At 46.3% G+C, this 15,338-nt stretch overlaps 1 pseudogene; it reads left to right on the top strand.

Annotated features, from left to right (window-relative positions):
* Positions 1 to 1,063: 1,063 nt before the first annotated feature.
* LOC141056815 (uncharacterized) overlaps positions 1,064 to 15,338 on the top strand; it is a 79,225-nt pseudogene continuing 64,950 nt past the window's right edge.

Below are 15,338 nucleotides of genomic sequence, written 5' to 3'. Positions count from 1 at the left end.
AGGACATTAGTTGGTTCCATAAATTTGACCTAGCATAATAGGATCGTGGATTCTGGCTGATGAATTGGGACACAAATAAATTTGTAGGATAATATGCTCTAGCAAGCTATCAGTCAGAAACAAATTAAAAAAATAATTGGTCCAAAATTTTCCACCTCCACATTTATACCAGGAATGGCATTAAAATTAGGGATGAATGGAGTAGCCGAATCCGAAGCCTCCCATCTGGGAAATGCTACATCAAGAGGCAAAGCCCCTTGGACATCGGTGTGCGCCAATTCACGAGCACTAGGGACAGCGCTAGTACTGGGCATTGTTCCCTGAGTTGGAGACATTTCTCCAGAAGCGCTATTTGTCCTTCTTGTTGTACTGGTCCTTGTGTGTGAGGATGGACCAGAATCACTGCTCATTTCTGAGCTATCACTGTCGCTGCTACTAAAGGCCTCGTAATCCACATTGCCATCTGACACTGCACTTTCTTCACTGTCAGAACATAAAAGTGTATAAGCCTCCTCTGCACTATAATACTGACGGGTCATTTTATTCGTTTTTATTTATTTATTTTTTTCCGGAAAAAGAGAACTCTGACATGACTGATGTGACATGACCCAATTATTGGGGAGACAATTGAGAAAAGCCTAATTCTTTATCCTAATCCTAACTTTAGCCTAACAGTAACCCTAACTATAGCATTAACTCTATCCTGCCTTATCTGTTTTTCTATTGACAAATGATGGACCTGAGTGGGGACTTGTTTTTTCTGAGATGAGAATTGGTATTATTTTTGCCTACATAACATTGATTGGTTTCTTTTTATTTGATATTTGGGAGGCAGAATGAACAAATAGTTGAACACCACACACTACTGGTTCATCCAACAAGGTTTTCTATTAGATGGTGAACTGTCATTGTCTTGGTAAATAATTAAAGTTTTTTACATAGCTTGCTATTTTTATGGACAGTTTAAGTAGAAATGTTCAAAAATATAAAACTCAAGGATATTTTATTAAAAAATAACAATTGTTTTTTATCTTAGCAGATGACTGTACCAGGAGATCAGAGGGACAGCTGACATCTTCAAGTTTTAAATCTGATGATCTTGAGATCCTACCAGATACAACTGAAGTGAATGCCAGTACTCCAGATATACCATCATCCATTCACAGCAAAGATCTGTCATCTGATCCTATGAAACAGGTCCCATCTTCTGATTCATTACTGACTACTAAGGAAAATCAAAGTCACAAAAGAGGCAATAAAAAACAAACTGCTCCTAAAGCAAAGAAGTCATTTTCATGTTCAGAATGTGGGAAATGTTTTAACAAGAAATCTCATTTTGTTACACACCAGAGAACTCACACAGGGGAGAAGCCTTTTTCCTGTTCAGAATGTGGGAAATGTTTTCACTGGAAATCACAATTGGTTTATCACCATAGAACTCACACAGGGGAGAAGCCTTTTTCCTGTTCAGAATGTGGGAAATGTTTTAACCAGAAATCAGATTTGGTTTATCACCATAGAACTCACACAGGGGAGAAGCCTTTTTCCTGTTCAGAATGTGGGAAATGTTTTGCACATAAATCACATTTTGTTAATCACCAGAGAACACACACAGGGGAGAAACCTTTTTCGTGTTCTGAATGTGGGAAATGTTTTAGCCAGAAAGCGATTCTTGTTAGACATCAGAGCATTCACATGGGGGAGAAGCTTTTTTCCTGTTCAGAATGTGGGAAATGTTTTAATCGGAAATCAGATTTGGTTAATCACCATAGAACTCACACAGGGGAGAAGCCTTTTTCTTGTTCAGAATGTGGGAAATGTTTTAACCTGAAATCACAATTGGTTAATCACCAAAGAACTCATACAGGGGAGAAACCTTTTTCATGTTCAGAATGTGGGAAAACTTTTAACCAGAAATGTCATCTTATTAGTCACCAGAGAACTCACGCAGGGGAGAAGCCTTTTTCCTGTTCAGAATATGGGAAATGTTTTAACTGGAATTCACAATTGGTTAATCACCAAAGAACTCACACAGGAGAGAAGCCTTTTTCATGTTCAGAATGTGGGAAATGTTTTAACCAAAAAGGGAATCTTGATGAACACCAAAGAACTCACACAGGAGAGAAGCCTTTTTCATGTTCAGAATGTGGGAAATGTTTTAACCATAAAGGGAATTTTGTTAAGCACCAAAGAACTCACACAGGAGAGAAGCCTGTTTGATGTTCAGAATGTGGGAAATGTTTTAAATGGAAAATAGATCTTGATCGCCATCAAAGAACGCACACAGGGGAGAAGCCTTTTTCCTGTTCAGAATGTGAGAAATGTTTTAACCGGAAAGCGCTTCTTGTTAGACATCAGATACCTCACACAGAGGAGAAGCCATTTTCATTTTCTTCATGTGGGAAATATTTTACTTGGAAATCAACTGTGAATAAACATCAGAGACGTCACATAGGGGAGAAGTCTTTTTTATGTTCATAGTGTTGGAATAGTTTTAACCAAAATTGAATCTTCTTAAATGGGTTGTCTCTTGTCATTCCTCATGTTTGCTGACAAAAGGATAAAACTAAGCTTTATTAATTCCAAATGTAAAACTGTACCCAAAATTCACCCCCTGAAGATTAGTTAATAGGTGACTAATAGAAAAAACATGTACCCCACATCTCAGTATATAGGTAGAGGTGACGTATACACACTCACTCTCCAAGCCTCTCATTTCTATGGGTTTCATCGTCCTCACCAAAGGCGACTCATTGGGAGACTATTTTTTAATATTGACCTATATTCAAGTGAGACTAGACAAAAAAACTAAAATCATGTGTCATGTTATCCGAAACAGTCAGAAAACTAGACCCATATTGGCAGATCCCAGACCTCAGACTATATACTGTGTAAGTTTATAAGCCCCTCCAGTGTCAGGAATAGATAGTATGTGAAAATACAGTATAATTCTTGTGTTTTCTCCTATAGGGACTGCCCTAGTTTGGTAATGTAACTGCTGTTAATTAGTAGTGCAGACAAATTGTCCTAGACTAAACTCAGTCTTCAGACGGCCCAATATGTACCACTCAGGGAAAACTTACCTGCTCCAAAGATCATTAGCAGCTTCTAACTAATGGCCATGCTGCGGTCTGTCAGGGAACGAGTGCAATATCGGTATAAAGACTAGGGATATGTGCAGTCATAATGTCTGGGAGATCTGTGCCATTATTTAGTATGAATATGGAAATTATCTCTGAAAGGTAAGTGTTCCCTGAGTGGTATATACGGTATTATCACATACTATCTATTCCTGACACTGGAGTGGCTTATAAACTTACACAGTAAATAGTCTGACGTCTGGGGGTCACCCAATATGGGGCTAGTTTTCTGACTGTTTCGGATAACATGATACATGATTTTAGGGTTTTCTTCGTCTAGTCCCGCTTGAATATAGTTCAGTATTAAATAGTCTCCTGATGAATGAATGATGAATCCAATGAATATTTATTTCTCTTAAGTAGCGGCACACGTGACCGCTGACAGCAGCAGGAAGCCGGGGGCTGACACTGCGCGCTACTGAAGAGCAATGAATAGTCACCCCGATCTCCAATGAACAGTCCCGGTAAGTACTCCGGCAGCTGTGCTCCGCTTGTGAGCAACGCATGACGTCCCTGCCATGTGCTGCTTACAAGCATAAAGCAGTTGCTGACACCGGAGCAGGATGCAGCGAGGGAGCGCCAGGTAGGTAAGTGTAATTTTATTTTTTAAAGTTTTCTGATGGTGCCATGCATACTAGGATGGGGGTGGGGGCAAATGGGATGGGGCCATGCATACCAGGACGAGATGGGGGCCAATCATACCAGGACGAGATGGGGGCCCTGCATATTAATATAGGGATGAGAGCGATCATTCCTGCCAGGATAAGGATGAGGGATCCATGCATACCAGGATAGGGATGAGGGGGCCTTGTGTATCAGGATGGGGGGTGAGACGACCATATATACCAGGATAAGGGATACTAAGTACAGAATTGACCACATTTTTTGCTTTAACCTCTTTACTCCCAAGGGTGGTTTGCATGTTAATGCCCGGGCCAATTTTTACAATTCTGACCACTGTCCCTTTATGAGGTAATAACTCTGGAACGCTTCCATGGATCCCGGTGATTCTGACATTGTTTTCTCGTGACATATTGTACTTCATGTTAGTGGTAAAATTTCATTCATATAACTTGCGTTTATTTGTGAAAAAAACAGAAATTTGACGAAAATTTTGAAAATTTCGCAATTTTCCAACTTTGAATTTTTATGCTCTTAAATCACAGAGATACGGCACTCAAAAAACTTAAGTAATATTTCCCACATGTTTACTTTACATCAACACAATTTGGGAACCAAATTTTTTTTTGTTAGGAAGTTATAAGGGTTAAAAGTTGACCAGCGATTTCTCATTTTCACACCATTTTATTTTTATGGACCACATCACATTTTAAGTCACTTTGAGGGTCTATATGATAGAAAATACCTAAAAGTGACACCATTCTAAAAATTGCACCCCTCAAGGTGCTCAAAACCAGATTCAAGAAATTTATTAACCTTTCAGGTGCTTCACAGGAATTTTTTAAATGCTTAAAAAAATGAACATTTAACTTTTTTCACAAAAAAAATTGCTTCAGGTTCAATTTTTTTATTTTACCAAAGGTAACAGTAGAAATTGAACTGGAAAAGTTATTTTGCAATTTGTTCTGAGTAAGCTGATACCTGATATGTGGGGGGGAACCACTCTTTTGGCTCATGGCAGAGCTCGGAAGGGAAGCAGCGCCGTTTGACTTTTTCTCTGCAAAATTGGCTGGAATTCATATCGGATGCCATATCAAGTTTGGAAAGCCCCTTATGTGCCTAAACAGTGGAAACTCCCCACAAGTGACCCTATTTTGGAAACTAGACACCCACAAGGAACTTATCTAGATATGTGGTGAGGACTTTGAACCCCCAAGGGCTTCACATAAGTTTATAATGTACAGCCGTACAATTAAAAAATATTTTTTCCACAAAAATGATCTTTTCACCCCCAATTGTTATTTTCCCAAAAGTAACAGGACCCCAAAAGTTATTGTGCAATTTGTCGTGAGTACGCTGATACCCCAAATGTGGGGGTAAACCACTATTTGGGCGCAAGGAAGAGCTCGGAGGGGAAGCAGCGCCATTTGACTTTTTTGGCTGGAATTGAGATCAGACGCCATGTTGTTTGGAGAGCATCTGATGTGCCTAAACAGTTGAAACCCCCAATTCTAACTCCAACCCTAACCCCAACACACCCCTAACCCTAATCTCAGCCTTAGCCCTAACGGGAAAATGGAAATTGTCATGATCCCACCGCTGCCACCAACATGTGACAATCCCACCGCTGACACCAATATGTCAGCAGGCAGAGTGATGCGACGCACTGCCAGCACACGGCTATCACAGGCACAGTGGGGGCTTATCTTAGTTATCCCGCCACTGGCACCATGTGACAAAAATATACAGCAAGCTAATCTTGCCCTAGAACTTTATCGCAGGGGGGTTATTTTGGATGCCCCACTGTTGTGAGTTCATTTTCCCCTTCACTGTCGATGTCTGATGAACTCCCTCTTCTGGTGAAGGAAGGTAGTGAGGCTGATTACCAAACACCTGATCTGGTAGATGATGACTGGGTAACAGGAAATTCTGACTGGATATAAGGCAGCCGACGCCCTTCTAAGTCGCTGGTGATTTCTCTGCTGGATTCTTGGAGACCAGTCTGATTCCTGCTTCCCAAAGATAAGTTTTTGCTCTGCTATTTAACTTATTAGTTTTGTTTTCCTTGTTTTTTGGAGTTCAGCCATCCCCGGTCGGGGATGTGCCGAGTTCCATTTTTGTCTCTGATCAGTTTGTCTCTTTGCTCTGTCTTCAGAATTTACCTGAGGGCTGAAATAGTCTTTTTGAAGTCCTAGCGACTTCAGGGCCTGTTTTTCCTATCAGACGGTTGGGACATTTTTTGGTAGGGTTTTTTACGGATTGCAGACAGCAGCTTTTCTTTCCTGTCCTTTTTAGTTAGCTTGGGCCCCATCGTTTGCTCAATCTATCTTTATATCTGTGTTAGTGTTTTCATCTTGCTTCACCGTCATTATATGTTGGGGGCTGCCTATTGCTTTGGGGTCTGCTCTGGGGCAGTTTAGATTTCCCCTTTCTTTAGGCCTATTTAGTTCTCCGGCTGTGATCGAGGGGTCTAGGGCATCGTAGGAACCCCCCACGGCTACTGTTAGTTGTTGTGGATAGGATCAGGGGTCTGCAATCCGATAGCTACCAACCTCTCTGGTTTTCTGGACTTAGCTTGTATTTTTGTTTTTTCCTCCTTCGGTGACTCATTCATAACACACCTCTGCGGGCGCCTATCCCTTTGAGGGGTATTGATACTACTCCTTTGGCGCAGAATAAACCTCAGTTTTGGACCCAGGTGGTAATGCGTGTCGCCCCAGACCATCAAGAGAATTGCAGATTTTTGGTGTTGCATAATTTGCATGATACCATTGTTCTGGGGTTTCCCTGGTTGCAAATCCATAATCCAGTTTTGGATTGGAAATCTGTGTCTGTGGTGAGTTGGGGTTGTCGGTGTGCCCTTAGTGATGCTCCTGTTTTCTCCACCTCTCCCCAGTCGCATGATGTTCCTGACTATTTGGCGGACTTTTATGATGTATTTAGTGAGAATGAGTCTGCGTCTTTGCCTCCTCATAGAAGTTATGACTGTGCAATTGAGCTGAGCCCTGGGTGTAAATTTCCCAAGGGTCGGCTCTTCAATTTATCTGTACCCGAGCACGAGGCTATGCGATCCTATATTAAGGAGTCGTTGGAGAAGGGTCATATTAGACCATCCTCTTCACCCTTAGGTGCTGGGTTTTTTTTCGTGGCTAAGAAAGATGTGTCATTAAGGCCTTGTATTGACTATCGTTCCCTCAACAAAATTACTGTTAAATATCAGTATCTGTGTAAAATAATGCGTATTCTTGTAAAATACTTAGGACTAGTTACCAGATAAAAATGTAGTAGGTTTATTTGGATTCTTCCATCAAAGAAAAGATTATTACAGAAAAACATAAAAATAGGTGAAAGAGAGATTGTCCATTAGTTCATAGCAAAAGCTTGTCACCTTCTTTCCTGGAACTCTGAAAAGACATGTGTCCTGTAGTGCGTAGCTTCTCTGGATGTGAGTTGGATTAACATACCAGCTGTTCAGTTATGTCCGTGCAGAGATGACATCTTGCGTCTGTGTCTCATGTTGGTGAGGGAAGGAGCGAGCGACCGCTACAGTTAGCCATGAATTATATACGTCTCTTGAAGCACGTGATCTCGGTATATATGGAGTTGTCCTGTACCATGAGCCAAACTTACAAAAATAGCCTATGTCGTGTCAGCTAAAGCAATGTACAGAACTGAGTCTTATATGAAATTAACGGATTATTAATATTTAACAGCCCGTAAGAGGGAATAGTGGTGACTCTGCCATCTTTCTCTGTACACTCCCGGCATGTCGCCTGTAGGATCTGTAATCCCCATCTCTTGTTAGGATGGTTCCTCCTTTACACTATATGGGCTGTGCTGTATTCCTGGGATATCCCATATAGCACTGGCTGCACTTTATATCTCCTATCTGTATTCCAGGGATGTAATGCGCTGTCAGCTCTTTATTCTCTCACTATTTATACCCTTTGCTCTGTGTCCTCTCATTATATAAGCTATTCATCTATAAGTGCACAGGATCTATTCCCCTTATACACGGATATCCAGTGATAGATCTACAATCCGGTTACATATATCTATGTATGGATTTATCTTATCTATATATATAAAACTGAACATATCTATGTGTGTGTGTGTGTGTGTATCACCAACCAATCACGAAGCATCTTTCATTTCACCAGAGCTGTTAAAAAGAAGCTGAGCTGTGATTGGTTGCTATCAGCAAGTTTTTCCACTTGACAACACCTCAGCAGACACTGACATGGTGGGAGAAATCTAGCATCCCCGGGAACATAAGCTCCAGCCATTGTCTGCCCCCCACACAGGAGCACAGAGCACATGACATAAATGAATCCCCCCCTCCCATGGATCATTGGTATGGAAGTTAGGGCAAATCCACTCAGCGTTTTGGTACTGACTCCAGGCCTTTCTTAAAGGGATCTCCTGTACGGAAGTTAGGGCAAATCCCTCAGCGCTCTGATTCTGACCCCAGGGTTCTATTAAAGGGATCATTAGTATGCAAGTCAGGGCAAATCCACTCAGCGCTATGGTTCTGACGCCAGGCCTCTCTTAAAGGGATCCACAGTATGGAAGTTAGGATCGTACCACTCAGAGCTCTGGCTCTGACCACAGGCTGACGAGATGATGTGAGATATTAGGGGTAGTAGTCCGGTGGCTCTGACTGACGAGATGATGTGGGATATTAGGGGTAGTCCGGTGGCTCTGGCTGACGGGATGATGTGGGATATTAGGGGTAGTAGTCCGGTGGCTCTGACTGATGGGATGATGTGGGATATTAGGGGTAGTAGTCCGGTGGCTCTGGCTGACGAGATGATGTGGGAAATTAGGGGTAGCAGTCCGGTGGCTCTGGCTGATGGGATGATGTGGGATATTAGGGGTAGTAGTCCGGTGGCTCTGGCTGACGAGATGATGTGGGATATTAGTGGTAGCAGTCCGGTGGCTCTGGCTGATGGGATGATGTGGGATATTAGGGGTAGTAGTCCGGTGGCTCTGGCTGACGAGATGATGTGGGAAATTAGGGGTAGCAGTCCGGTGGCTCTGGCTGATGGGATGATGTGGGATATTAGGGGTAGTAGTCCGGTGGCTCTGACTGACGAGATGATGTGGGATATTAGGGGTAGTAGTCCAGTGGCTGTGACGGGATGATGTGGGATATTAGGGGTAGTAGTCCGGTGGCTCTGGCTGATTAGGGGTAGTAGTCCGGTGGCTCTGGCTGATGGGATGATGTGGGATATTAGGAGCAGTAGTCCGGTGGCTCTGGCTGACGGGATGATGTGGGATATTAGGGGTAGTAGTCCGGTGGCTCTGGCTGACGAGATGATGTGGGATATTAGGGGTAGTAGTCCGGTGGCTCTGGCTGATGGGATGATGTGGGATATTAGTGGTAGCAGTCCGGTGGCTCTGGCTGATGGGATGATGTGGGACATTAGTGGTAGCAGTCCGGTGGCTCTGGCTGACGGGATGATGTGGGATATTAGGGGTAGTAGTCCGGTGGCTCTGGCTGACGGGATGATGTGGGATATTAGTGGTAGCAGTCCGGTGGCTCTGGCTGAAGGGATGATGTGGGATATTAGGGGTAGTAGTCCGGTGGCTCTGGCTGACGAGATGATGTGGGAAATTAGGGGTAGCAGTCCGGTGGCTCTGGCTGATGGGATGATGTGGGATATTAGGGGTAGTAGTCCGGTGGCTCTGACTGACGAGATGATGTGGGATATTAGGGGTAGTAGTCCAGTGGCTGTGACGGGATGATGTGGGATATTAGGGGTAGTAGTCCGGTGGCTCTGGCTGATTAGGGGTAGTAGTCCGGTGGCTCTGGCTGATGGGATGATGTGGGATATTAGGAGCAGTAGTCCGGTGGCTCTGGCTGACGGGATGATGTGGGATATTAGGGGTAGTAGTCCGGTGGCTCTGGCTGACGAGATGATGTGGGATATTAGGGGTAGTAGTCCGGTGGCTCTGGCTGATGGGATGATGTGGGATATTAGTGGTTGTAGTCCGGTGGCTCTGGCTGATGGGATGATGTGGGATATTAGGGGTAGTAGTCCGGTGGCTCTGGCTGACGGGATGATGTGGGATATTAGGGGTAGTAGTCCGGTGGCTGACGGGATGATGTGGGATATTAGGGGTAGTAGTCCGGTGGCTCTGGCTGATGGGATGATGTGGGATATTAGTGGTAGCAGTCCGGTGGCTCTGGCTGATGGGATGATGTGGGATATTAGTGGTAGCAGTCCAGTGGCTCTGGCTGACGGGATGATGTGGGATATTAGGGGTAGTAGTCCGGTGGCTCTGGCTGACGGGATGATGTGGGATATTAGTGGTAGCAGTCCGGTGGCTCTGGCTGATGGGATGATGTGGGATATTAGGGGTAGTAGTCCGGTGGCTCTGGCTGACGAGATGATGTGGGAAATTAGGGGTAGCAGTCCGGTGGCTCTGGCTGATGGGATGATGTGGGATATTAGGGGTAGTAGTTCGGTGGCTCTGACTGACGAGATGATGTGGAATATTAGGGGTAGTAGTCCAGTGGCTGTGACGGGATGATGTGGGATATTAGTGGTAGTAGTCCGGTGGCTCTGGCTGATGGGATGATGTGGGATATTAGGAGCAGTAGTCCGGTGGCTCTGGCTGACGGGATGATGTGGGATATTAGGGGTAGTAGTCCGGTGGCTCTGGCTGACGAGATGATGTGGGATATTAGGGGTAGTAGTCCGGTGGCTCTGGCTGATGGGATGATGTGGGATATTAGTGGTAGCAGTCCGGTGGCTCTGGCTGATGGGATGATGTGGGATATTAGTGGTAGCAGTCCGGTGGCTCTGGCTGACGGGATGATGTGGGATATTAGGGGTAGTAGTCCGGTGGCTCTGGCTGACGGGATGATGTGGGATATTAGTGGTAGCAGTCCGGTGGCTCTGGCTGATGGGATGATGTGGGATATTAGGGGTAGTAGTCCGGTGGCTCTGGCTGACGGGATGATGTGGGATATTAGGGGTAGTAGTCCGGTGGCTGACGGGATGATGTGGGATATTAGGGGTAGTAGTCCGGTGGCTCTGGTTGACGGGATGATGGGTGATATTAGGGGTAGTAATCCGGTGGCTCTGGCTGCTGGGGTGATGTGGGATATTAGGGGTAGTAGTCCGGTGGCTCTGGCTGACGGGATGATGTGGGATATTAGTGGTAGTAGTCCGGTGGCTCTGGCTGACGAGATGATGTGGAAAATTAGGGGTAGTAGTCCGGTGGTTCTGGCTGACGGGATGATGTGGGATATTAGTGGTAGTATTCCGGTGGCTCTGGCTGATGGGATGATGTGGGATATTAGGGGTAGTAGTCCGGTGGCTCTGGCTGACGGGATGATGTGGGATATTAGGGGTAGTAGTCCGGTGGCTGACGGGATGATGTGGGATATTAGGGGTAGTAGTCCGGTGGCTCTGGTTGACGGGATGATGGGTGATATTAGGGGTAGTAATCCGGTGGCTCTGGCTGCTGGGGTGATGTGGGATATTAGGGGTAGTAGTCCGGTGGCTCTGGCTGACGGGATGATGTGGGATATTAGTGGTAGTAGTCCGGTGGCTCTGGCTGACGAGATGATGTGGAAAATTAGGGGTAGTAGTCCGGTGGTTCTGGCTGACGGGATGATGTGGGATATTAGTGGTAGTATTCCGGTGGCTCTGGCTGATGGGATGATGTGGGATATTAGTGGTAGTAGTCCGGTGGCTCTGGCTGACGGGATGATGAGGGATATTAGGGGTAGTAGTCTGGTGGCTCTGGCTGATGGGATGATGTGGGATATTAGGGGTAGTAGTCCGGTGGCTCTGGCTGACGGGATGATGTGGGATATTAGTGGTAGTATTCCGGTGGCTCTGGCTGATGAGATGATGTGGGATATTAGGGGTAGTAGTCCGGTGGCTCTGGCTGACGGGATGATGTGGGATATTAGGGGTAGTAGTCCGGTGGCTCTGACTGACGAGATGATGTGGGATATTAGTGGGAGTAGTCCGGTGGCTCTGGCTGATGGGATGATGTGGGATATTAGGGGGAGTAGTCCGGTGGCTCTGGCTGACGGGATGATGTGGGATATTAGGGGTAGTAGTCCGGCGGCTCTGACTGACGAGATGATGTGGGATATTAGTGGGAGTAGTCCGGTGGCTCTGGCTGACGGGATGATGTGGGATATTAGGGGTAGTAGTCCGGTGGCTCTGGCTGACGAGATGATGAGGGATATTAGGGGTAGTAGTCTGGTGGCTCTGGCTGACGGGATGATGAGAGATATTAGTGGTAGTAGTCCGGTAGCTCTGGCTGACGGGATGATGAGGGATATTAGGGGTAGTAGTCCGGTGGCTCTGGCTGACGGGATGATGTGGGATATTAGGGGTAGTAGTCCGGTGGCTCTGGCTGACGGGATGATGTGAGATATTAGGGGTAGTAGTTCGGTGGCTCTGAATGATGGGATGATGTGGGATATTAGGGGTAGTAGTCCGGTGGCTCTGGCTGACGGGATGATGAGGGATATTAGGGGTAGTAGTCTGGTGGCTCTGTGTCACGTCACCGTCAGACTCGGGGTCTGCTGTTCCGCCCTCAGCCACTAGGAGGCGACGGACTGTCACGCCGCCCTCGGGCTCGGGGCCTGCTGTCCAGGCCTCGGCTACCAGGAGGCGCCGGACTGACATGTCATCGTCGAATTCAGGGCCTGCTGTTCCGCCCTCAGCCACTGTGAGGCGCCGTGGCTCGCGCCCGAGTAATGGTGGCAACAGTGAAAGGGCTTCTGCGCAGGCGTCTAGTGGACACAGACTCCGCTCCTCTGTCAGTCATGAAGGGGTTGGTGCATCGTCATCAGGTCTGGTCCTGGGGGCGGTCCTGATGACATCATCAGCCCGGGAGCCTGTGAGGGATGACCTGATCCCTCAAATACCTTTGGACTGGGCTTGCAAGCCGCCGGATATATTCTTGGTTCCCCTGCGTGTTACTGTGTGAATTGCTGTTGACTGACTCTGACTTTTGCCTGGACTTCTGACTCTGCTTCTGCCTAACGATTCTGTACCTCTGCGACTCTCCTGGTTTATGACTCTGACTTCGGCCTGGATTCTGACTCTGCTTTTGCCTAACGATTCTGTACTTCTGCTGCCCTCCTGGTTTATGACTCTGACTTCGGCCTGGATTCTGACTCTGCTTCTGCCTAACGATTCTGTACCTCTGCTGCCCTCCTGGTTTATGACTCTGGCTTCGACCTGGAATCTGACTCTGCTACTGTCTACTGTTTTTGTACCATTTCTGCCCGACTGGTTTAGTCTCGGATATCATTGCCTCTGTGTCCTGTATTGGAACACCTTTCTGGCGACCGTCCTGCTCTGGTCATTGCTCCTATTCAGACAGCGCCTCCTGGGCTCTGCTATAAATCCAGATCCCTGTATAGGGGTAAAGGGTATCAGTGTTTCTCGGGGTGCTGTCTGGCTGCAGTCCAGACCGCAGGCAGACGTCACATTATATCCGGCCCCAAAAAAATAAAACTGCTCTTGTGTCTATACTTAACACATATAAAAGCAGTTTTCCTCACCTTTTTTTTTTCTTCCTCCTGACTGAGCTGATTCCTGGCCCAAACACCTGTTACATTGCACAGCCTGGAAGGTTACTCTCAGGCCCAAGCATGCTGCAGCCTGGAAGCTTCAAAGAAAATGCTGGCTGTTGGAAATCCACATTCCTGGAGCATCGCCCCCTGGACAGCGCTGGGGGTCAGGTATTGCCCGCAAAAGCGGCCAAACTGTTGTTACCAGTTTCCCTTTCTTTTGCTAAGAAACGTCTGTGTGCGAAGGCTTATGTGGATTGTGGTGCTGCCGGCAACCTTATGGATTTTTTATTTGCTAAGAGTCTGGGTGTACCTCTGCTAAAGCTTAAAGCGCCTATTCAAACTATTACAATTAATGGTACATCTATAGACCAGGGAGGCGTGGAATTCATTACTGCCGAAATTTCTATGTCAGTGGGGACATTACATAACGAACAAATGTCATTTTTTGTTATACACAATTTATCAGATCCAGTTGTGTTAGGCATGCCATGGTTGCACCAGCATAATCCAGTTATTGACTGGCGCATAGGTGATATCGTGCGCTGGAGTCCACGGTGTCAGAATCGCTGTATGTCACTGTCAGTGAACCAAGTTAAAATTAAAAACCCCTCCATTCCATATGCATTCGGAGATTATGAAGATGTCTTCTCCATAGTGGAGTCTGAGAAACTACCTCCTCATAGAGAGTACGACTGTCCTATAGACTTGGTCCCTGGTGCCCGTCTCCCTAAGGGGAGAATATTCAACCTCTCGGGTCCGGAGCGTGTAGCCATGAATGACTACATAGCAGACAGCCTACGTAAAGGCTTTATTAGACCTTCCACCTCACCTGTAGGAGCTGGGTTTTTCTTTGTAGAAAAAAAAGATGGTGGACTCAGACCATGCATCGATTATCGTGAGCTGAACGCAATTACTGTAAAAAATCAGTACTCGCTCCCACTCATTCCTGATCTGTTTAATCAGCTACTGGGAGCCCGCTGGTTTACTAAACTTGACCTCCGGGGGGCATATAATCTGGTCCGCATAAGAAGCGGTGACGAATGGAAAACGGCCTTTAATACACCTCTTGGTCACTTTGAGTACCTTGTAATGCCGTTCGGACTCAGTAACGCACCTGCCGTATTTCAACACTTTGTCAATGACATTTTCAGGGACATTTGTGGGGTGTGTGTCGTCGTGTATCTGGATGACATTTTGATTTATTCGGCTGACCCTGTGACACATGCTCAACACGTCCGTTCGGTATTGCAGAGACTGCGAAAAAACTCCTTGTATGCGAAATTAGAAAAATGTGTTTTTTTTTTTTGCTGAAGAGGTACAGTTCTTAGGATACATGGTCTCAGGCAAGGGGTTTCGCATGGACCCTGCCAAGATTCAACCCATTAAGGATTGGGTGCAACCCAAATCGCTGAAAGCGCTGCAGCGGTTTTTGGGATTTGCGAATTATTACCGCAAGTTTATCAGGGGTTTCTCTGAGATTGCCAAGCCACTCACGGACCTTACCCGAAAAGGGGCGGACGTGACTAATTGGAATCCTGAGGCAACCTGAGCTTTTTCTACACTAAAGGAGTGCTTCGTGGCCAACCCGGTGTTGATTCAACCAAACTTGGACCACCCCTTTATTGTTGAAGTAGATGCCTCCGAAGTCGGAGTGGGAGCAGTGCTCTCGCAAGGCACTGCATCCCTCACTCAGCTTCGCCCATGTGCATTTTTCTCCCGCAAATTCTCTGCCACGGAGGGAAACTATGACGTCGGTAATCGGGAATTACTGGCGATCAAATGGGCCTTCGAGGAATGGCGCCACTTCCTCGAAGGTGCCAAACACAAGGTCACTGTTATTACAGACCACAAAAACCTAACCTACCTAGAGTCAGCTAAAAGACTAAATCCCAGGCAGGCTAGGTGGGCCTTGTTTTTCTCCAGGTTTGATTTTATAATCACCTTCCGCCCCGGGACTAAAAATGTGAGGGCAGATGCCCTCTCTCGCAGTTTCTGCCCCACACAGACCGAGGACTGTGAAC

The sequence above is a fragment of the Dendrobates tinctorius genome, unplaced genomic scaffold, assembly GCF_039654945.1.
Source record: "Dendrobates tinctorius isolate UK_male_01 unplaced genomic scaffold, ASM3965494v1 ptg000200l, whole genome shotgun sequence".
Lineage (NCBI taxonomy): Eukaryota > Metazoa > Chordata > Amphibia > Anura > Dendrobatidae > Dendrobates > Dendrobates tinctorius.
The sequence above is the reverse complement of the archived record's forward strand: the minus strand, read 5'-3'. Positions and strand labels throughout refer to the sequence as shown.